General features: G+C 35.9%; 1 protein-coding gene across 4 annotated transcripts in view; it reads right to left on the minus strand.

Annotated features, from left to right (window-relative positions):
- Positions 1 to 25,628, minus strand: part of IL15 (interleukin 15) — a 99,557-nt gene that overhangs the window by 63,444 nt on the left and 10,485 nt on the right. For 3 of the 4 annotated variants that reach the window (XM_010338646.3, XM_074396878.1, XM_074396879.1), the window contains exon 2: positions 11,931 to 12,052. The gene's annotated coding sequence lies outside the window, so the exon portion shown is untranslated. Of the gene's footprint in view, positions 1 to 11,930; positions 12,053 to 14,614; positions 24,370 to 25,628 lie in introns of those variants that run through there. The other variant, XM_074396880.1, reaches the window with a different exon arrangement.

Raw genomic sequence — 25,628 nt, forward strand, 5'->3', positions numbered from 1 at the left:
GAATCACCTGGGTCCTGAAGGTCAAGGCTGCAGTGGGCTAAGATTGTGCCATTGCACTCAAGGCTGGCTGATAGAGTGAGACCCTGTCTAATAAAATTGAAATTTTTAAATTAAAAGGAGGGGAGCAGCAGGAGAAGGTCAGAGAGAGATTCTGTTTTCTGAGTCCTGCTTCTGAGCCCTAAAGAGCCCCAACATTACGACAAAAGACTTTCACCTTTGTTACTCTAAAGCTGTTTGGAAGCTGCTTCAGAAACCAAGAACAAAACACTAAATACTTTAACAAAAGATATACCTATTGTTTTAGTCACCTAGGAAATAACAAGCTCTATGAGAGTTATGAAACAGAAACCATGGAGAGAAACCAAAATATATACATCATAATATCAACAACTCTCATATTAATCATCCCCTACTTCAGCAATATGTAGGGGAAATTACCTAATCCATGTTAGCAACAAAATTATGCAAGAGTTAGGAATGAATATGATAAGGTATGGTGCTATATGAAGAAATCAATAAAACTAGACTAAAAGGCAAAAAGAACAGTTAAATAACTTGAGAAGCATACTTTATTCCTAGATGAAAACTATATATTACAGATATAACTTTTCCCAATAATTTCATAAGAAATAAATTTAGAAGTGAAAATGATGTATAAGAACTGACACGAGAAGTAAACTTGACACTATGATCCTTAAGTTCATCTAAAAACATCTACTGGTGAAAATTTTAAATAGAGAAGGAATAACGAGGAACTAGACCAGTAGATGTTAAAATTTACCACAAAATAAAAACAAGTTTAGTCTATCAACACTGAAGTGTTGACAAATGACTCAATGAATTACTGTCTTAATCTTGAAGCAGCAGGTAAGGAACAAGTTATTACTGAACAAGTGTTTTGTGAAGCATTTGTTTAAGTCTTTAAAAGATTTATATTCTCATCTCACATCTTATGACAAATTCTAGCTTTAAAAAAAAGACATCTAGAAAAAAAGTAAATATTTATGTAATTTCTAGATGAGCTCTAATATTTCTTGAACTTGTCAGTGACAGCAGAAACCCACCTTAACTACAGTGGCAAAGAGATCACCTGATATCATTCAAGAGATCACCTGATATCATGTGTCTCAACTTGACACATCAGGTGGGAGAGGTATGTGAGTCTTGAATGGGCAAGGATGAACCATTTGAAGCAATGTCTTAAGTTCCATTCATTCATCTTTCCATTGCTTACTAAGAAGAGGAAGTATCACATATACATTAAGGAGATTCTTAGGAGGATTTGGTGGATGATTTGGGGTATGTATTAATTGCTTCTTTCTGAAGACTCACATGGTTGGATCCCAGCCTCCATGATGACAGGAAGCCCAAACTATCCCAAAGGGAATGAGCCTACATGGAGTGCTCTACATAAAGAAGAATGGAGACCTCCATGTGACACTTCTCATCAACTTGACATGCAAATAAATTACCTTTCAGGTACCTCAAGGAGTCAAACCCAATCAGTTACCTGTTTTTGCAAATATAGTTTATTGGAACCCATGTTCATTCATTTACATACTATCAATAGCTTCTACTACCCAGAAACAGCAGAACTATGTAGTCATGACAGAGACCATATTTAAATCCTGCACAGCAAAGAACACTTTGGCTCTTTACAGAAAAATGTTCTGCTTCCTGCCTCCCAACCTTTAAGTTTTCCATTGAGGCCCTGTGCATCTGGAGCAGAAACAACCATATCTGTTGTACCCTGTCTAAATTCTTTATCTGCAGAATTTATGAGCATAATAAATGATCGCTTTATTACATGAAATCTGAGAATGATGTCTTATGCAATCTGAGCACTTGGAACATAGGTAAGTATAGTGCTTGGAAAAACCTAAGCTTTTGTTTGTTAAAGTCTCAGATGATCTAAACTTTATTTCTTCCCTGTTCCTCCATCTTCCAACATGCAAGCATTCAGATCTTTGTAGTCTTTAAATTCTACCTAAGATTAAGTAACATGTCTACCTATCTCCCCCTTAGTGTTTGTAACCTAATATACTTTCCTTCAGGAAAGCAAATAGTAATTACAGATGTCCTGATTAGCCTTAAAAATAAGAATGTTTTGTTCATGTGGGAGAACTTCAGTTTCATCTGATGTTTCCAGATCTCCAAAACAACAAATCTCATTTCACAGTTAGTTTTTGTTTCCTAATCACTGTAAGAATCTCCAATGGACAAGCAACTCCAATTTCATAGCACTGGTAACTATGGCTCATAGTTCATGCAAAGAGGCATCACTAAAATACCCAGAATCATTTCTATATTTTCTCCTTTGGTCATTCATCAAAATGAAGGTTTTCATGAAGAGAATTAAAGGCTATAAAATAAAATATACTATCATGATCCTGTTGAAATGTTTTATGCATTTATTAAAAATAGGGCAGTTTGAAGTGAAAGGTCAGCCAGAGATAATCAATTTCCTTAAAGTTGATATGATTCTTATTAAACATTTAGCATTTGGGTGTCATTTCAAAAATAAAATAACTTTATATTTATTGAAAAGTCAACACTGAAAGATTGATAGATATGACAAAATAAGAATTATTAATTTCTGTAAGTTAATGTATACTAAACAAAATGATAGAGTAAGCAGACTTTTAAAAGGTGAAATAAATATGTTAAAATGTACTGGTTCCTTAATATATTAAAGAATTATAAAGTTTGGTTAAAAAATATTTCTAAATATAAAGATTTTGAACAGAAAATTTTAAGAAATAAAAATACAAATAGCACGTGAACACTTTAAAGAATTCAACTTACATGGTAATCAAAAGGAATTGGAAATTTGTATTTTTTTTTATAAACTTAATATGTTCACATGGCTAACACGAGACAGTATTTATGTAAGAATTAGGCTTCAATTTCTGTCCCGTTCACTCTCTTGTCCCTCCACTCTGGTCTTTCTAAGCAACCAATTCTTGTCCTTCCTTCCTTGAAAGTTTCTTTATGTAATGAAAGCAAATTTAGAAATGCATACTTATATTCTCTCACTTCTTAAATAAAATCAAATAACAACTCGCATCTTATGTGAGGCCGAATACCTTTTTCTGAGTTGAAATGATATTTGCAATTCTTTTCATATAAACGGTTTATGAATCATTTATGTCCTTTGCTGACAGTTCTATAGCTTGTACTTCCCCACATCCCCCAGTTTCTAAAAGGTCTTAATATATTAGGGGGAAAATGCTCAGTGATTGGAGAAGTAAATATTTTTCCCAGTTTATTATTCTTTTGAATTTCCCTTGAGGGTTTTTTTTTTTTTTTCCAACCAAAGGATTTTTTTAATGAGTCAAATTTATCTCTGTTTTTCCTATTTTACATGCTGGAATTGAGTAATGGTTAGAAACTTTCACAGATTATTTCGGGGTTTTCTAAATATTAAGTCACAAAAACATACAAGTTTTACTTCCACCTGCTTAGGTCTTAGAGCTTTAGACTTAATTCGTCTTTTATCTGCTTTGTTAGCTCAAATCTCTGGTACAGCATCAGTAGTAGGGTTGAGAATTGTGCATCATTTTCTGATATATACTTTTAACAGAATAATCAGAAATGTCTCCAGTGTTTTGCTATTAATTACAATAACAGCTTTGAGACAAGATTGCGTGTTTGTGTGCATGGTGTGTTTGTGCTTGTATGTGTGCATTTGTGGGGCTCAAAAAATAATATTTCAAAATGAAGTCCTCAGAAGCAGCCTCAGAAGCAAGTTTCTCTTTGATCTCCTACACTCGTCTCTCAGCCTCATTCTTCCCCACAGAGAGTTACAGAAACTAGAAGCCGTCTTCTCCAGGAGGGTCATGGGAGCCAGAACCCTTTTTCATGAAGGCCGGGCATAAAGCCCAAAAATATTATTCTAAACATCCCTCACCTTTCCGTGTAACAGTTGGCCAAAAAGAAATTAAGACTGTCATTCCAGAGGGGCCATCACTCATACCTGGGAGGAAGGAATGCTGCCTAGTTAGGGCAAGAAGAATCCGAACAGGCCTTGTTGAGATTTCCTCACCAAGTCTATTAGCATTATTAGATCATACCCTTTTTGTCCAAGCACAGTTCTACATGGCTGTTTATGTATCAATCATGCCTAGACAGTGAAGTCTCCCAAAATGTTCCAAAAAGACAGGTAAGAAAATGGATAGTTCCCCCCGAGTCTTTGGGTCTGCCTTTTTTAAGGCTTCTGTGTCACATAAAACTGTGATCAAATAAACATTCATTTCTCTTGTTAATCTGTCTTTTGTTATAAGGGCATAGGCTGTGACTTTTACAATGGGGAAGAAAGGGATCACCCCATTTCTGCCTCTACAGCATATATAATTTGTTAGCTTGCCATGACTGTAAAATGTTATAACTCTTACTTATTGAGTTGTCTTTTTAAAAAAATATTCACAATGGCTGTCGAATTTTGTTAACTAAATATGCAGCATCTATTGAAATAAGCATATGATTTTAGACCAATTAATATGATAAATTATTTTAATAGAGTTCATAATCTTTCATTCCTAGAATGAACCCTCCTTGGTCATGATATGTTACTTTTTTAATGAGTTGCTGGAATTTTTCCACTAATAATATGGAGAGTTTTACACTGATATTCATAAATAAAATTGGGAAATAGTTTTCTTGTGAAATTTTTATCAGGCTTAGACATGAGTGGCATTTTGACTTCATGAAAACAATTTGAAGTTTTTATTCCTCTTTAAGGGTTTAAATCAAACTGCAATTATCTCTTCTTAAAACAAATCGTTAGATAGACTATAATATGCAAAGGGTACATGTTATAATATGCAAAAGATACATGTTGTAATATCTAAGGATGCATGTTGTAATAACAATGAAGGAAGAAAAAGCTACATAAAAGCTGAGTCAAACAAAAAAATAGGTGAATAAAAACACAAATATATCAGTAATTATATTAAGTAAAAATGAACTAAATACTCTGTAAAAGACTAAGCATTCAACACAATAACATAAAACACAGCTAGATGCTGTTTACACGAGATGCACGTATATAACATAGAGATAAAAAAGGCTGAAAGTAAATGGATGAGAAAAAAGATATCATGCATGCACTATTAAATGAAATAAGCTGAGGTAGCTTTATTAATAATGAAGCAGATGTTAAGGCAGGTAGCCTTAATACAAAGATGATGGTGTGCATATCTTAACTATGAAAATGTCAAACTACCAGGGAGGTATCATATTCCCATCTATAGTCTTATAAAATCACAGCTTTAAATCTTACAGACAAATTCACCGTCATTGTTAGTAATTTTAAAACATCTCTTTCAAAAGCTGGTAGAATAAACAGTAAACAAAAAAGTCAACAGGGACAGAGTAAATATGGAAAAAAATAATAAACTTGACTTATCTGTTCTCTAAGGTGCCCTGTACTCAATGGCAAAATTCAGTTTTGTTAGCTCCTCTTGGAACATTTACCAAAAATAACCATATGTTGGGCCTAAAGCAAGTCATGACAAAGCCAAAAGGACTAAAAGTATTCAGTGTTTTATTCTCTGAAAGAAATCCGGCTGTGAAATCTGCAGACAAAAAAGGCAACTAGGGAATCTTCAACTGGTTGAATATTAAGCATACAGTTTTAAATAATCCATGTAACAGAGAAGAAATCCCAATAAAAATCAGAAAAACAATAAAGGTATGAAAATAATGCAGGTATGAAATCATCATTAGACACAGAAAAAATTATTTTATTGAGGAGTATGATTGCAAGAAAGCAGAAAGAAGTGAAAAGAAGGAGAAAAAACAATAACAAGAAAAAAAGAACAGAAACAGAGGGTGAATGGAGCTGTTATAAGGGAGTGCAACAGAGTTTGCCATTTCTAAGTGCACAGCAGTACACAAACTGTACTTTAAGAGGTCACACCCAGGCAGAGAAAAGGGGAAGAACGTTTGCTAACTTCTGTATCCCATTGGTAAAAGATGAGCCTTACAGCCTCTTAACTTAGCCACATCTCCATACAAGGAGAAAAATCCCAGGCACTAAGTGTACAATGCAGCAGGAACCTGTCATTAAGCGCCTTTTGAAGTCCATTGGAACTTACAAGGAATGGTACCTGCACCAGGTCTGAGCTCCTCTAGCTTTTTCAATAGAAGCTGCCACTAAGGAATGCAGTCCCTTCCTTTCAATGCATTTCTCTCCTTTTTAAAAGATGTGCTTTCTGAGATCTGCCTCTTATGGGAAAAAAGCATCTTTCTCTAGTTCTCCCAGGAATGACTCCCTATTTGAGTGTACCTCCCACTCAGAACAGGGGTCCTTCCTGCCTGGAATACTTACCTGCTGGCAGCCATCAACTTCTGCTATTACTGTGGCCACTCCACACTCTCATTCCTCCTGGCAATGTTTTCTGCACAAATTCTGCTAACTTCACTTGTTTTTGTCTGTCTTCAATAACATGCTCTGGATTTAACGGTTACTCACTGTCTCTGGGTTTTATTAGACTTAGTTTGTGGGACTCCCTTCAATTCCATTCTCCTAATTTTCTCTGCGGTTTCAAGGGGAGAATTACATTTGGCATAAACTCCTGCCCTATTCTTCACGGAACCAGAATGTATTGTGAAACACCAGCACTGGTGAGGATGCAATATCACCAAGGCTCACATAGAAATGATGAAGGTGTAGGGATGACAAAGTTATAAATTTGTACATAATTTTTGGGATAAGAGCTGAGCACTGTTAAAATACTTATTACTTTAGACATTTTAGTTCCCTTCTTAGGAAATGTACCTAATGAAATTATCAGAAACTTGGACAAAATGTATTTGAAAATATATTCACTTAAATATTATTTATAATAATCAAAAATTAGGGAAAGGCATGATGGGTTGGAACCTATTTTTTATTAGAGTATTATATACACATTAAAATAATGTTTACTTATGTAATGTCACAAAGAAACGTCACAATTTGCTGTTAAACAAACAAAACCACAATGAAACTTTTCAGTCTTTTTTATAACAACCACGTAAACAAAGTAACCTTGTTAACAGTCATGCGTTTAGTTGCCTCCTAGTAATTATGGCAACTGGTGATATTTTTCCCACTTTAAACTTTTCTGTATTTTTCACTCTTCTACAATGAGCATGTATTACCCTGATCATTAAAAAGATAATAAAAAATAAAATTAAAAGCTTTAACTAAATTGAGTTAAAAGTGGTGACTCAAGCCACCCAAGCTTGTAAGCTACATCCCTAGCTAAAATAAAAGAGAAGGGGTCTTGAGTGAAAGCATGCACTGGTGAGATTCTTAACTTAGCTTATACCCAAATTCTGTTTTATAAATGCATTTATTTTCAAAATGTAAAAATTATAGCAAATAAATCATGTTAAAGACTACAAGTGAGATTCGGTTGGCAGAAATGTCATCACAGCGAAGGTTTCTTTAGCATGGAGCCTATTACACTCCCAAAACCACTATCCAAAATAAAAGCTACCTCCAAAGGATTAACCTATACAAATAGTGCCTTTCTAGGTTCTTGTTACAGCAACAGCAGAGCTCACCGAGGAACAAATTACACTTACTTGCCTCTTTTACTATGCAAATTGAAAGAGATACTTGAGGTCTTTAATTCCACCTAGCCTAAATCCTGACAGGAATACCTATCACTGGCCACCAAAAAATAACCAATCAGAATGCCCCGATATTTAAGTATCAACAAAGGAAGCTGAACCTAAAAATGTAGGAATCAAAGAGAATTCATAAAAAGAAAAGCAGAAAGCACATGACACTCTTCTTATGACTTCAAAACGCGTATTTACTACTCACATACTAGGGGAGATTCCTGTTTAAATCTCTTGCATATTTCAAGCATGATTTCATTTAAGCAAAATTCCCCTGCCATAGCTTATTTTCCCCAGAATTGCTCATAATTTTTTAAGAAATCACGTGTATTCGTTTCCCTCAATGTCTTAGCGACAAGACACTCCAAACTACATTGCTATTACTAAAAATGTTTCAAATATTATCACATTATATCCAAAATTTCCCCCTGCATCTTCTTCAATCTCTTAATGGTAGCAATACCTAATTGGTGTGTATCAGTAAGACACCAGCTGGGTGCGGTGGCTCATGCTTGTAATCCTAGCACTTTAGGAGGCCGAGGCGGGTGGATCATGAGTTCAGGAGTTTGAGACAAGCCTGACTGACATGGTAAAACCCCTTCTCCACTAAAAATACAAAAAGTAGCCAGGCATGGTGACTGCTCAGCTACTCAGGAAGCTGAGGCAGAAGAATTGCTTGAACCCAGGCGGCGGAGGTTGCATTGAGTCAAGATTGGGCCATTGAACTCCAGCCTGGGTGACAGAGCAAGATTCTGTCTCGAAAAAAAAAAAAAAAAAAAAAAAAAAAAAAAAAAAAAAAAAAAAAAAAAAAGACACCGGTAAACTTGTTCTTGGGTTTGGATAATTCTTAATAAAAATTCTAAGAAACAGTAATTTCAAGGAAGTTTATGAAGTTAAGGGGTAAGTTTCAGTTTATAGATAATTACTGTCAAAGAACATGCTCTCCATGTTTTTTTCTTTCAATTTATATTTTATTTTCTCATACCAAAAATGATGGAAAAATAAGGAAACTGCCTTTTTCCTCTTTAGAGTTCTTATAAAATGTTTCAATTTCCTTAAACTTCTTTACTTATTCCACTGTTCATCTTGATCTATTATACATGCTATCTGAGGTATATCTGAGGGTGTTAATTAGAATTATATTTGAGGGTGTTAATTAGAAATTATAACTGAAAGTGAAAATGAAATGTATATATTCACTTTACCATAAGAAGCCAGATGCTTGGATTTATTTCTGTGGCTTTAAAGTCACATGTCCCATAACAAAGTTTCAGTCAATGACAGACCACATATACAATGAGAGTTGTCCCATAAAGTTATAACGAAGCTGAAAAATTTCCTAGCACCTGGTGACTTTGTAGATGTCTGTATATTCCATTCTTGCATTGTTATAAAAAAAACTACCTGAGACTGGGTAATTTATTTAAAAAAAAAAATGTCTAACTGACTCACAATTCTGCAGGCTATACAGGAAGCATGGCTGGGGAGGCCTCAGGAAACAAAATCATGGCAGAAGGTGAAGGGGAAGCAGGCATGTCTTACATGGTCAGAGCAGAAAGAAGAGAGAGCAGCAGGAGGCGCTACACACTTTTAAACAACCAAATCTCATGAGAACTCACTATCAGGAGAACAGCAAGGGGAAACTTTGTCCCTATGAGCCAATTACCTCCCACCAGGCCCCTCCACCAACAGTGGAGACACAAATCCAAACCATATCAATGCCTTAATGTTGTAACACAATGCATTGCTCACATGTTTATGGTAATGCTAGTGGAAACTTACTGCACTGCTAGTCATATAAAAGTATAACATAAAATTATGCACAGTACATAATACTTGATAATAACTATGTTACTGATTTATTTATTATACTATACTTTTTAAATCATTAGTTTATGATGTACTCCTTTTACTTATATTTTCTTAGGAGTTAATTGTAAAACAGCCTTAGGCAGGTCCTTCTGGAGATATTCCAGAAGCAGACATTGACATCACAGGAGATAACAGCTTCATGTGTGTTACTGCCCCTGGACACATTCCAGGGAGACAAGATGTGGAGGAGGAAAACAGTGATGTTGATGATCCTGACTCTGTGTAGACCTAGGCTAATGTGTGTGTTTATGTCTTAGTTTTTTATTTTATTTTATTTTATTTTATTGCATTTTACGTTCTGAGGTACATGTGAAGAACATTCAAGATTGTTGCATAGGTACATACATGGCAATGTGGTTTGCTGCCTTCCTCCCCATCACCTATATCTGGCATTTCTCACCATGTTATCCCTCCCCAACTCCCCACCCCTCACTGTCCCTCCCCTAGTTCCTCCGAACAGACCCCAGTGTGTGATGCTCCCCTTCCTGTGTCCATGTGTTCTCACTGTCCAGCACCCACCTATGAGTAAGAACATGCAGTGTTTGATTACAAAAACGTTTAAAACGCAAAAACTAAACATTTTTAAAAATAGAAAAAAATCTTATAGAATAAGGAGGTAAAGAAAAACATTTTTGTACAGCTGTACAATATGTTTGGTTTTATGTTGTGTTATTAAAAAAAGTCAAAAAGTTAAAGAAAATGTTTCTTAAATTTAAAAAGTTACAGTAATCTAAGGTTAATTTATTATTGAAAAAAATATTTTAATAAATTTAGCATGACCTAACTGTACAGTGTTTATAAAGTCCACAGTAGTATAATGTAATGTCCAAGGTTTTCACATTCACCCACCACTCACTCACTGAATCAACCAGAGAAACTTCTAATATTGTAAACTTTATTCACCCTAAGTGTCCTATGCCGATATATCACTTTTTATCTTTTATACTGCATTTTTACTGTATCTTTTCTATGTTTAGATACACAAATACTTATAACTGTGTTATAATTGCCTACAGCATTCAGTACAGTAACATGCTGTACAGGTTTGTAGCTTAGGACCAACTGGCTATACCATATAGACTAGGCAGGTATAGGCCATATACCATCTCAGTTTGTGTCAGTACAGCCCAGGATGTCCCCACAACAGAATTGTCTAACGATATATTTCTTAGAACATATCTCAATCATTAAGTTATACCTTACTATATTTTGTTTAGTTATGGAGACTGAACTTGACCTTACATTGTTTTAAAATACTTCTCAAAAGTCTCAGTCATTTAAAAAATCTAATCTGCATTATCTTCTCATATACTTAGATTAGTAAATTCATTTAGAAATTAGTTTGATTGAATTTATTATTTAATTTTTTTTTTTTTTTTTTTTTTGAGATGGAGTTTCGCTCGTTACCCAGGTTGGAGTGCAGTAGCGTGATCTTGGCTCACTGCAATCTCTGCCTCCCGGGTTCAAGCAATTTTCCTGTCTCAGCCTCCTGAGTAGCTGGGACGCATCACCACGCCCAGCTAATTTTTGTATTTTTAGCAGAGACAGCATTTCACCATGTTGGCCAGGATGGTCTTGATCTCTTGACCTCGTGATCTACCTACCTTGGCCTCCCAAAGTGCTGGGATTACAGGCTTGAGCCACCGCGCCCGGCCTATTATTTAAGCACCCAAGTTCTTTCTAAATTAACCCAGTAATATGCAGAAAATGAGATGCACAATTCTTTCATTTTCTATATTGACAAACTATGACTCAGAGGCCAACCGTCATCTGCTACCTGTTTTTGTAAATAGTTCTGTTGAGATGCAGCCATGCCTATACACACTGATGGCTCTTCTTAAGCAATAGGGCAGAGATGACTAGTAAGGACAGTGATCATCTGACTCACAAAGTCCATAATATTTACTAAGTGTCTCTTTTCAGAAAAAAAATTATGTGCAATATTCTGTGTGCTCAAATATATGTTTTAAGCATGCAATAACAAATTGTATATTTTTTAAACCAAGATGCTCATTTAAAAAATTCTGAGTATATATAACTTCACCTGTGTTGCCACATCTTCCTTATTAGTAATTACACTATTACATAAAAATGTCTACATTATATGATACAATTTTTAAAATTTTACTCACATCCAGGCATGGTGGTTCACACCTGTAATCTCAGCACTTTGGGAGGCCAAGACGGGTGGATCACAAGGTCAGGAGTTCAAGACCAGCCTGGCCAAGATGGTGAAACCTTATCACTACTAAAAATACAGAACATTAGGTGGGCGTGGTGGTGCATGCCTGTAATCCCAGCCTCTTGGGAGGCTGAGGCAGAGAACTGCTTGAACCCGGGAGGCACAGGTTGCAGTGAGCTGAGATTGCACCTCTGCATTCCAGCCTGGGTGATAGAGTGACACTTCATCTTAAACAAACAAACAAACAAGAACCTTTACTTACACGATCTTGTATGGGCTGGCTATCTGCTAACATTGATTTCTGTGCTCCGTGTGATGTCACCAGCATGGAACATGATGGAACATTGCTCCAAAGAGCCACGTAGCCATATATTGGAATGGATTCTGTAAGAGTCAAAGGTAGGGATAAGAGGATTAATAATTATGTATTGAGAAATCCTCCCTTCCTCAGATTTATAGTTACCTACATACCTGATCATGCTATAAAAAGAAACGGGAAGACTTGTATGGAGAAAACTCTGTAAGTCAAGACTGAACTTCTTGGAGAAATCTTTTCCATAATCCTCAGAGTCCCCCATAATTTAACTCATGTCCTTCCTATCTAGAGCTACTCCATTTTGGAGAAAAAATTATCATATATCATTTTTTAAAGCCTATAATGTTTCATATAGCTCTCTAGTAAAACGTCTTTCCCTTTGCCATGAAATAGCACAAAACACATGTGATGTCAAATGTATTTGCGTGTTTGATATCAAGTTATTGACCAAGTCTGAAGAAGGTGTAGAAAATAAGTTGTAAACATCTATTCTAAAAGTGAAATGGCAATGTTTCCAGTCAAATATGAAGTAGTCAAACACAACATCATAATATAGTATAATATTTTAAGGTATATGTAATTTTGATGAGGTATAAATATGTGAACAGATTATATGATTGGAAAACCTAAAAATAATATAACTTCTATGTTTTTTATAAAGATAGTCCAACTTATTATGCCATTTAGAAAAGTAAAGTAGCGGCCAGGTTCATTAGCTCACATCTGTAACCCCAGCACTTTGAGAGGCCAAGGCAGGTAGATCATGAGGTCAGGAGTTCGAGAGCAGCCTAACCAACATAGTGAAACCCCATCTCTAATAAAAATACAAAAAAAAAAAAAAAAAAAAAAAAGTTAGCCAGGCATGGTAATGGGCACCTGTAATCCCAGCTACTATGGAGGCTAAGGCAGGAGAATCACTTGAACACGGGAGCTGGGGTGACAGTGTGAGACTCTATCTCAAAAAAAAATTAAAATAGTATAATTTTTATTTTATAAAATGAATTAAGAAACATATTAACCAAATTTCAATGTGATCCAAGAATCCTTATGAAGCTTTGTGTTGAAGGAAAAGATTAAGGTTTTTGAGAAAAACTTACATTCAATTTAAATGTTAATCATAGACCCATACCGCCATCAACCTTAGACTTGTTTCTTCCGTTTGCTTTCTTCTCTGCATCATGTTTGTATAATACCCACCACCTTAAATTTGATTTCACTTCTTATTTCATTATCTTAAAAGAACATTTTCTTTTTCTTGGATATATTTTCCATCCTTCTTATGAACTTTCATCATTTCTACCAGGCACACTTAAGAGAGGCCCATTCCCTGAGCCCTTTTCCCCCTCCTACCAGGAAACAAGCTTCCACCAATATCAACCACAAGTGAATTCTGCAGGCACATGAGAATGAAATTCGCAAATATCCTCAAAGACATAGGATGGGCATTTAGACCCATCTGATTCACAAATGGAAGGTCCCTGAGAAATTGCTATGCCTGTTTATCTACGCCTGTTTGCTTCCTGAGCTTCTAAAAGGAAAATAAATAAGAGCTCCTAAGAATGTGCTTTAAAGCCAGTTATGCTCCTCTCTTTTTTACATTGCACACCACTATATTCCTTCAATTTTATCAATATGGGCCAATGTTCCTAGAAAGATAGTTAGCTTCTTCAGCAAACACCTAGCAAGAAGTAACCAAAATACTTAAAAAATAAAAAGCTCTAATTCAGCTCTTATGCAATTTCTCCCCAAGAAGCTGCCCCAGGTTAAGTAACATATACTTGAAAGTCCTATAACAATCCACTTTTTTCCATAACTTCATAGCCATAATATTAAAAATTAGGGCTTATCTATCCATATCATTGGCCTCTATATGACCAAGTATGTGTTTGGAAAAACTTATGTCTGACCTTGGAATTTAATTAGCACATACTGAAATGGAAATAGATGCAAAGAATGTTATAAACTCTAAAGAACTTTCAGCTCAGCATTCATACTTCATGCAGTAAGAAACTGAGTCCCAGGAGACCAAGTGACTTGCTCTGACCAGAAAGACTATCTAGGATCTGATAAGCATTTCCTTTAAAAATGTGAAGATGCTATACAGAGTTGTAGTGAACAATGAAATTCATTGTTCCAGGTGACAGGTCATAGCTGAGCCCCTCCCGAGAAATGCTGTCAATGGAAGAAAGCTATCTAGCTTTCTTTGTCAGGTAATGGCCTTTTCTTCCAGGAATCTGGCCTATTTCCAGAGTTGGAACATCTCCAAAGCACCATCCTGCCTCTAGAGGACTCCCAAGGGATCCAGTGAGGCCACTGTTGCAACTTCATCATAGTCCAGCTTCGTCCTCTGCCCACCCTATTTTGATCCCCTCACTTCCATCATCAGGTGTTGTTCTTTAGAAGATGCCCCAGTAAGCCTCTCATATGTACATTTCTATCTCAGACTCTGCTTCCCAGAAACCCGACCTGAAATAATAGTGTATTCTGTTACTTGAGAAAATGTGAGGTTGGAAAACACTTGGATTACATAGAAGCAGATTATTGCAAGACTTCTTTTAATATGACAGTGTGCACTATGAAACATCAACATCAGTGTGCACTATAACCCATAGTTAACCAAAGTTATTTACCTATAGAACCCTTTTGCGTATTGAACATATCATGAGACTTGTGTTCTGTGGAATATGGTCTGGGAAACAGAAATGCAGTCATTCCAGCTCATGTTAGAATATAAGTGCTGAAATTACCCATGTCAATATTTCCTGGAATAGCAAAAGAATGAAAACAACATAAATGTCCATCAGAAGGGGACTGTGTAAGTAAATTGTAATACAACCGTACAATGTAATATTATACATCAGTAGAAAAAAAATGAGACTTTTAAAAATACTAGCATGAAAATGTATCCAAGGTATATTTTTTAAGTAAAAAGAACAAGGTTACTCAACAGTGTATATTTGTTTTCAGAAAGGGGGATGTTTAAATATATATGAGCATTTTTTTGTGTCTGCACAAAACATTTGTAAGGACATACACTAGAAAATGACAACACTGGTTGCATCTATTGAAGGAAATTAGAAAGCGCTTGAACCTTTTGTGGTTTAAACCATGGGAATACATTATCTAGTCATAAAATTAAAATCAAAACATGACAAAATGTTACATAGCACATATTTAAATACTGTCTAATCATATATGAGGAAAATCTGGGAAAAAAACTACAACACTATATAAAGCTACTTAGAAGAGGAACTCCTTGAAGACAAAATTCATTTAGAATGCCCAAAGCATGGCACAGTTTCTCAATCCAAGGAAGTGGTAAATAATTTACTTAACTGAATCCTATTACTTCCAATACCCAAGCAATTTAAGATAGCATTCCTGCTGTTGTTGTTGTTGTTGTTGTCGTTGTTGTTGTTTTTACAATGTCTGAGAAACTCTAGAAACGGAGGAAAACTAGATCTTACATGAATATACTTTCCTGGACTAGGCTTCCTGTTATTAGCCTGTAGTTAGTAACATTGTAAAAGTCTCCAGACCTATGTTGTTGATCATAGTAGCCATTAACCACATGTGGCTATTTAAATTTAACTGTAAATTAATTAAAATAAAACTAGAAATTCACTTTCTTACTTGAGCCAGATACACTGCAAGTATTTGAAAACCACATGTGGTAAATGGCTACCACGTTGAAAACAGAAGACATAGAATATTTTCACTACAGAAACCTCTGTGGGAAAGAATATATCCAGGTATAGACTGGTTTCAGACAGATGTGGGTTTGAAATCTGAATTAGCCTCTTCCTAACTGTAAGGTTTGGGACAAGTTAATTTCTCAGGGCCTCATTTTTTGTTTGTTTTTGAGAAGGAGTTTTACTCTGTAACCCAGGCTAGAGTATATTAGCACAATTTCTGTTCAATGCAACCTCCACCTCCCAGGTTCAAGCGATTCTCATGCCTCAGCCTCCCGAGTAGCTAGGATTACAGGCATGCATGTGCCACCACGTCCAGAAAATTTTTGTATTTTTAGTAGAGAGGAGGTTTCACAGCGTTGGCTAGGCTGGTCTCAAACTCCTGACCTCAAGTGATACAGCCGCCTTGGCCTCCTAAAGTCCTGGGATTACAGCCATGAGCCACCGTACTTAGTCTTATAGGGCCTTACTTTTTTCATGTGTAGAATGGGGAAAATGGTAATACCTACCCCAGAGTGTCATTGTGAGGTATCAGTGAACTCATTCATAAAAGCTGCATAGAACAGGCCTTCACACTCAAAAATGTTACCCCTTATTAGCAATTATCCACCACTGTGAATGTCACAGCTCTCCACCAGTCAGTCATGTCATCCATCACAACTATCCTATTTACCCTTCTCATTGGAAGATGAAAAGTATCCACTAGCATCCTTATAGTCTAATTCATTAAAGTGCCAGTTTGCAATTTATAAATCTTGCACTGATTTCTTTTTCAGGAAAGTCTTGCTATGAGAAAAAAAGTTACATGAACTAAACCTGTGTCAGTGATGTGACTAGTTTATATTCTGGTGTAAGCTCTTTATCAGGCCAAATACTAGGAACAAACATTTTTCTATTTGGATTATAGTGGTCTTGCTGGGAAGACAAACTCCTTGATATGATTTGAAAACTTTCACAAAAAGGAAGGCTTCATATTTTGCCATGAAAGGAGAAAAGCCTAGTACAGCATCATTAAAGGGTCAGAGACAAACTGGGATAGTCAACGTGAGGTTTCTACAGTGGGTAAACTTGAGCGAAGTTTTGAAAATATAGAAACCATGATGAGAAAAGATAAGTGAAGAAGAATGATAAAGGAATAATACCAAGAGAAAGAAACGTGTAGGAAAGGAAAAAAGTCTTATAGCTTTAACTCTTCAAAATTAACAAAAGATTTTCCTTTCATTCCATAGGCCAAGCTATTCCTTTTAACCTGTAGCTTCCAACAACAGAATTTGTTAGGCCTGAATTTAGTAGTGGCCAATTTTAGCCTCCCCAATACCCCTACTGTATAGTAGAAGTTATATTTTATTTATATCTTATATATGCATTAATTATATATATGACATATATATGTATGCCATACTTTTAAACTCCAAAAATATATAAAGAAAGTTATTTCAATGGTTTTCTGCACAGTTCCAGCATTACCAGTTAAAGATAAATAAGGCAAGAAAACAGAAAGTTCGCAGATGTGCATTTAAAATGAATGTTCTTCAGTTCTTCAGGTATTTATATAAAAAGATTTGTGTAAGAATTATCCTTGATTGATGCCTTCTCTCACCACTCCTATTCAACATAGAGGAAACTCTGGCCAGGACAATCAGGAAAGACAAAGAAATAAAGGGTATTCAATTAAGAAAAGAGGAAGTCAAATTATCTCTGTAGATGACATGATTATACATTTAGAAGACCCCATCGTCTCAGCCCAAAATTTGCTTAGGTAATAAGCAATGTCAGCAAAGTCTCCGGATACAAAATCAATGTGCAAAAATCACAAGAATCCCTACACCCCAATGAAAGACAAACAGAGAACCAAATCATGAGTGAACTCCCATTCACAATTGCTACAAAGAGAACAAAATACCTAAGAATGCACTTACAAGGGATATGAAGGACCTATTCAAGAACTACAAACCACTGCTCAAGGAAATAAGAGAAGACACAAACACATGGAAAAACATTCCATGCTCATGGATAGGAAGAATCAATATCGTGAAAATGGCCTTACTGCCCCAAAGTAATTTATAGATTCAATGCTATTCCCATCAAGCTACCATTGACTTTCTTCACAGAATTGGAAAACACTACTTGAAATTTCACATGGAACCAAAAAAGAGCCCATATAGCCAAGACAATCCTAAGCAAAAAGAAAGATGGAGGCATCACGCTACCTGACTTCAAACTATACTACAAGGTCATGGTAGTCAAAACAGCATGGTACTGGTACCAAAACAGATATACCGACCAATGGAACAGAAGAGAGACTTCAGAAATAACACCACACATCTACAACAATCTGATCTTCGACAAACCTGACAAAAACAAGCAATACAGAAAGGATTCCCTATTCAATACATGGTGCTGGGAAAACAGGTTAGCCATATGCAGAAAGCTAAAACTGGATCCCTTCCTTACACCTTATGCAAAAATTAACTCAATATGGATTAAAGACTTAAACATAACACCTAAAACCATAAAAACCCCAGAAGAAAACCTATGCAATATCATTCAGGACATAGGTATGGGAAAAGACTTCATGACTAAAACACCAAAAGCAATGGCAACAAAAGCCAAAATTGACAAATGGGATCTAGTTAAACTAAAGAGCTTCTGGACAGCACGAGAAACTATCATCAGAGTGATGATGATAGTAACCTACAGAATAGGAGAAAAGTTTTGCAATCTACTCAACTGACAAGGGCTAATATCCAGAATCTACAAAGAACTTAAACAAATTTACAAGAAGAAAGCAAATAATCCCATCGAAAAGTGTGCAAAGGATATTAACAGTCACTTCTCAATTGAAGACATTTATGCAGCCAACAAACACATGATAAAAAGCTCATTATCACTGATCATTAGAGAAATGCAAATCAAAACCATTTTGAGATACCATCTCACACCAGTTAGAAAGCTGATCATTAAAAGTCAGGAAACGACAGAAGCTGAGGAGGATGTGGAGAAATAGGAATACTTATACATTGTTGGTGGGAGTGCAAATTAGTTCAACCATTGTGGAAGACAGTGTGGAGGTTCCTCAAGAATCTATAACTAAAAATATCATTTGACTCTGCAATCCCACAACTGTATATATACCCAAAGGATTATAAATCATTCTACTATAAAGACACATGCAAAAAAAGAAGACATTTATGCAGCCAACACCCATATGAAAAAAGCACATCGTTTTTGGTCATTAGAGAAATGCAAATCAAAACCACATTGAGATACCATCTCACACTAGTTAGAATGGCTATCATTAAAAATTCAGAAGACAACAGATGCTGGAGTTACAGGAATGCTTTTACACTCTTAGTGGGAGTGTAAATTAGTTCAAATATTGTAGAAGATAGTGTGGCAATTCCTCAAGGATCTAGAACTAGAAATATCATTTGACCCAACAATACCATTATTGAGTATACACCCAAAGGATTATAAATTATTCTATTATAAAGACACACGCACAGATATGTTCATTGCAGCACTGTTTACAACAGTAAAGACTTGAAACCAGCTCCAATGCTCATCAATAAGAGACTGGATAAAGGAAATGTGGCACATACACACCATGGAATACTATGCAGCCATAAAAATGAATGAGTTAATGTCCTTTGCAGGGACATGAATGAAGCTGGAAATCATCATTCTCAGCAAACTGAAACAAGAACAGAAAACAAAACAAGGCATGTTCTCACTCATAAGTGGGTGTTGAACAATCAAAACACATGGGCACAGGGAGGGGAATATCACATACTGGGGCCTGTTTGGGGACGAGGAACTAGGGGAGGGATAGCATTAGGAGAAATACCTAATGCAGATGACGGAGTGATGGCTGCAGCAAACCACCACAGCACCTGTATACCTAAGTAACAAGCCTGCACATTCTGCACATGTACCCCAGAACATAATAATAATAAATAGAATTATACTTCATCATAAAAATCAGCCAATTATTACTAAACAATTTCCAGTGCTGCCTCTTTAGATAATTAACTATTAAAATGTATCCTGTTATTTATACTAACAGCCATTTGACAACAGTCTGTATGTGATCACTCAGTGCTGCCACAGAAGACATACCTCATGTTTTAGCACAAAAAACCATATGAGAATTTGTAATCATGCACATTTCTTATTACCCGCTGATAATAACCTAGTCAGTGAAAATGGCACCTAATGATACAGCACATCTGCCACTCACAAATAACGGGATTTAAACATTACTATTGCTTCTCACCAATCCCTTACAGAAGCAAATCGATGTGATTACCGTAATCCTCAGGAATAACACTTAAAATTAAACTTGGAAATCTAGGAACAGCTTATCTTTTGCTAAGCACAAATGCACCTTAGACCGTAAATCCTCCAGTACCTTTTCTCCAGACAGTTTCGCTAGACTTGGGTGTCATCCTTCTAATTGTTTATTTTTCTGACTGATTAGACCTCTGGCATCTCCTGTTCCAAATACTTGGCTTCATATGAAACGTATCAAGTGATTTAGCCTAACACTGGATCTCTGCAGCAGTCCCAAACGTCTTGTTTCTAAAACATTGCTTGCCGGGCTTCTTCCTGACAAGTAAACTAACCTTCTCAAGCCTATATAACATAGCAGTAGTGCTTATAAAACTGCTAAGGGGCAGGTTGTCTCTATTAATAAAGTTTATTTGGCAACCGGCAGTGTTTACTCCTGTGGTCAATGTGGGTTCTTTTCTCTCCCTAGATTGGAAAGCAGAACTTATATTTTATCGCATTGCTGGTTCTTTCTTCTCCTCTTGGGCTGTACAAATTACCTAAGACAGAGCTAACAGAGCTCCTGTCCTCATGGTAGGAGAATGGTCAGTTTTAGTACTTTATCTCCTCTTTCACTGGCCTCATTAAATATTATTTCCTAAATGGTAGTTATCAAAATTATTATTATAGATTGCCATTCTTATCTACTTTCTAATTTTTGCTTTTAATTTGTCTCTGTTTTATATTATTTCTATGCCTTTTAGCTTTTGTCTAAGAAAAGCGGATTTTATAGACATCATCAAACACTTTGGCAAGCCTCATGGATTCTATGGGATTACATATTTGTTACAATCTTTAAGATTTTCAACCTTTCTGCTGGGTGTACTTGTTACAGGTTTCCCAATGGTTGCATTTCTGTAGTCTAGGATATCAGATTTCTTTTGAGGGTTTTCTTGGCAGTGGGAGAATGAAGCGTGAAGGGGTATAGAAGGTAAAAGTGAGTAATTTTTTTTCTTTAATCAGAGCAATCCCTGAGTCACTAAGCCTGCACTATTAACCTACATGACCAAATTACTAATAAAAACATTATTTGACAAACAGAGTGAGAACAAAAAAAATTGAAAAGTCTTACAGAATACACACACACACACACACACACACACACACATATAAAATATATATAATATATATAAAACATAAAATATATATATAAAATCTAGGCAACTAACATTAAATGTGGTCCATGTGGTAGAATCACAAACACTCATCCTTTGAAAAAATAACTACATATAAGGAGTACAAGGGCAGTTTTACTGCATGGCTATATTGCATAGAGGTAAAATCTGGGCTTTTAGTGTAACCATCACCAGAATAATGTACATTGTACTCAAATTAAGTAATCTCTCATCCTTCAACCTCTTTCCATCCTCCAAACCTTTTGGATTCACCAATAGCTATTATTCCACATTCTATGTCCATATGTACACATCGCGTAGTTTCCACTTCTAAGTGAGAATATACCACATTTGACTTTCTGTTTTGATTTGTTTCACTTCAGATAATAGCCTCCAGTTCCATCCATGTTGCTGCAAAAGACATGACTTTCTTATTTTTATGATTGAATAGTATATTCCATTGTGTGTGTGTGTGTGTGTGTGTGTATATATATATATTTGTTGATAGATAGATAGATAGTATGGGTATATGTATACATGGTGTGTATATATACACAAGCACACCATAAAATCTCTCTTTGGATGTGTTGTGTAAGCAATGGTGGAAGTGTACATCATCTATTTTTTCATTATACTCCATACAGACTACCACCATTCCCATCTATTCATCATTAACATATTACAATTTCCAAAACTATAGTTCATGTAAAATTGAGATTGAGAACTTCTGGATGACATTTGGAGCTTTCCTAGTCTTACCAGAACCATGGAATGGACTGGGGTCTAGAGACTTGTACTCTAGGCTTGATTCTGTCTTTAAACAGCTATGTAACACTAGCAAGGTACTTTATGCCTTTAAGCCTTAGTTACCTTGTCTTTAAAATAGGGAGATTAGATTTGAGGTGTGTAAAGTCCCTTCCAGTGCCTAAGTAACATCTATAGAGATCACAGGTTGAAAGTCTCAGCATATGATAGAATCCAACTATGTTATGTTGGTTCCCAGAACCACCAGATTTAACACCAAAGGTAATTTATCTGGTTTAATTATCTTAATTTTCCAGAAAAGAATATAAGTGCAGATAAATTAAATGTATGGTACAATTTTACACAAAGAGGTAAAACTGAGATTTAACAATGTGTTTTGGATTCCCATTTTAATTTTTCACCAGAAGTTCATTCAGTTAACATACCACAAAGCATATTCTAAGCATTGTGTTACTTCTCCACCTTAACTTCAATTTCAAAAGGGCTCTGCTTCATCCATAAAATCCATGATTGCAGTATGTTTGGATTGCATATGTACAGACTATGTAATGCATGTACTGACATGACATGATTGCATATGTACTGACTATATGGAAAGTGCAGTTATTTGTAGATTTTGAAGGATTTTTTTCATTTTATACCTTAGATCTAACTACACTATACCATCACTTCTGCCACCTAAATTCTACTACATTGTAATTTTCTCCACTCCATTATGTTCAGATCGCTACTTTTTGGGTCAGAACAATAAATTAAACATCCTATCTACAATTGCTCTGCAACAACTCTGTTTCATCCTGGCTCACTGTAGTTCAATTATCACGTCTACCTTGGAGGAGTGGGAAGATGGGCATTTCACCATCTCCTTGCACCAATGGCTAATCCACCACACTTTTGCTTTTACACTGCTTGGCACATAGGTAAACACTCAATAAAAATGAATGGTCATTATTATTTTTGTCATCATTACTTTACTGAATAGTTGTGTCAACACATGCATCCTCATCTCCCAAACTTTAAAAAAAAAGAAAAATGCTTCTCTGAGCTCTATATTAAATTTGATGTTTACTATAGATTTTTCATAGATATTCTTTAGTCACTTTTGGAAAATCTCACCTATTTTTATTCCTCTCATAACTTGACATTAACTTTTTCTGTATTATTAAGATTATTTTGATAGATTTTCTGCCGTTGAGCCATCAAGACAATCCTCAAATAAACCATATTTAATTGTAGCAAGTGTGCTCCTGCTGGGGAAGGTTGTGTTGCTCATTTGTTTTACTGTTGTGTGTGCTAGCTAATGTTTTATTTAGTATTGAAAAATGTTATTGGGTTTTAAAAATCTTTGATCTGGCAACTTTACTGAACTCTCCCATTCATTTTAGTAGCTTGCTAATGTGTATGGCTTTTATTTATAAATGATAAAAATTTATCTCTTCTCTTTTAATCTTTATAATTCTTATTAATTGTACCAGCAAGGCAGCACCCTCTAGAGGAAGTGTGCATGCTTGAGAGAGAAACCTGAGTTCAAGCTCCAGTTCCACCGCTTCCTAATGGCAGTCCCTGGACCAGTCACTCTACAGCCTGGTGCTTCAGTTTACTTACATAAAAAAATGGGAGGCAAAGTATCTCATGGGTTTGAGAAGGCTACATCATTAACATACTTGGCACAATGGATGAAAATACATGTTTACTCTTGAAATACTTATGGAATGAAGTTAAGAATGAAAGACACCTAACCCAACTCTGGACATTTACAAAAATATTTCCAGGGATGTCATTTTCAGACTGAGCCTTCTGGACCAGGCTAGTCAGAAGAAGGGGGCATGGAAGAGATACTGGATGAAGTAGCGCATTTCCAATGAGAGAAACATGTCCAAATGTTTGGCTATGAAAGAAAGCATGTTGTGTTTGGGGGCAGACGGTAATTCAGTATCCTGGACACCCAGCTCTTTTACATGCAAACAATAATTGTTCCACTAGTTACTAAATTTCTGAAGAGAATCATGTGTGCTGCATCTTTTTATCCTCCACAGCACTTGGCAAGGAGCCATGTACAGAGAAAGTGTTCAATAAATATCCACTATTGTTTAGAATTTTTTCTGTGCTGTTAGCCTCTTTGCATTAAACACCTTACCCTTGAAGCTATGCTTTATAAACTGCAGCGGCTCAGAGTAATATGGCCTGACTTAAGAAAGGCCAAAGTTTAGAAGATGAATGCCTCAATATCAAGCCAAATAAGCCATCAGCATAACCACATCTTTCCAGTTTTAGAGGTTGTTTACAATGTTCTTGCTTTTCAGGGTTAGAATCTAATGAAACCAAATACAGATTTTAATCTGATATTTGAAGTAACTGCAATTTTTTTAATGGCATAACAAGGGAAGAAACTATGTTTCTTCTCTTAAACTCTCAGGAGAAGAGACACTAAATAAATTAAATTTCAGCAATACTATTATTTTCACACAATTTACCTCATCTTTTTTTTTTTTTTTTTTTTTTTTTTTGAGACGGAGTTTCGCTCTTGTTACCCAGGCTGGAGTGCAATGGCGCGATCTCGGCTCACCGCAACCTCCGCCTCCTGGGTTCAGGCAATTCTCCTGCCTCAGCTTCCTGAGTAGCTGGGATTACAGGCACGTGCAACCACGCCCAGCTAATTTTTTGTATTTTTAGTAGAGACGGGGTTTCACCATGTTGACCAGGATGGTCTTGATCTCTCGACCTCGTGATCCACCCGCCTCGGCCTCCCAAAGTGCTGGGATTACAGGCTTGAGCCACCGCGCCCGGCTACCTCATCTTTTTTGTTCTCCTGAAATGATTTCTCAAAATACTCAGCAAATAAAATTAAGAAAATGAAAGGATTTCTGTTTGAAAGAATTTAGAGAATAGGGTGTGCCTTGTTTCAATTTCCCTTCCTTTACTGAAGCATTTACTTTGCAAATTTATAAAATTATCCTCACCTTAATACAACTGGCACAAAATATTAAACAAACCTATTTGTTTTCAGTTCTCTAAAGTTCATACTCCTAAGAAGGAATGTAAAAATTCTGTTTATAACCTGGCCCAATGTACACACTTAGAAAATCCTATTTCCCTTCCTGACCCTGACAATAAGAAATCATCTGGGAATAGTTTCCCAAAAGCCATGTGATCACCAGTAATATACTATGAGTCAAATATAGTCAATTTCCTTTTCTCAGGATGTTATCTAACTGGGTTACCCAGAAATATATGTTGGATCACTAACACCAAGAATAACATTATTATAGATCTACTATGTGCCAGGCAAGTTGTTAGACACATAAGAAAGCAGTTTTTCTCCAACTTCAGCCCTTCCAACTCCACCATCACAATTCTTGTCCTCTATGACCTTTATCATTTACCTGTGGGTGAGGCATTATGAACACAGGTAAATACAGTGAAACACTGCAGATATTATGAGAGAAGTATCTACCTGGTAGAGAACACAAAAAAGAAAGGTGTGAGGCAAGGCAGAGGTAAAGATGGGGTCTCACCAGGAAAATATCAGAGAGAAAGTGAGTCTTTAAAGATGAATATGTATGAATAAGCATACGAGGGATTAAAATCCTTCTAGAGAGCAGCAGGCAGAGCAAGTATGACAGGTAGGCAAGGGCTGGGAGGTGTAAAAAGCCTAGTCTTCTCTTTTGAAGACCTGGGAGCTGGCCAATCCCTCATCGAAGGCCTTCCTGAACATCTCCTCTTTCAGAGTGCTTAGCTCAGTG

Source organism: Saimiri boliviensis, chromosome 3 (assembly GCF_048565385.1).
Source record: "Saimiri boliviensis isolate mSaiBol1 chromosome 3, mSaiBol1.pri, whole genome shotgun sequence".
In the NCBI taxonomy this organism is placed as follows: Eukaryota; Metazoa; Chordata; class Mammalia; order Primates; family Cebidae; genus Saimiri; species Saimiri boliviensis.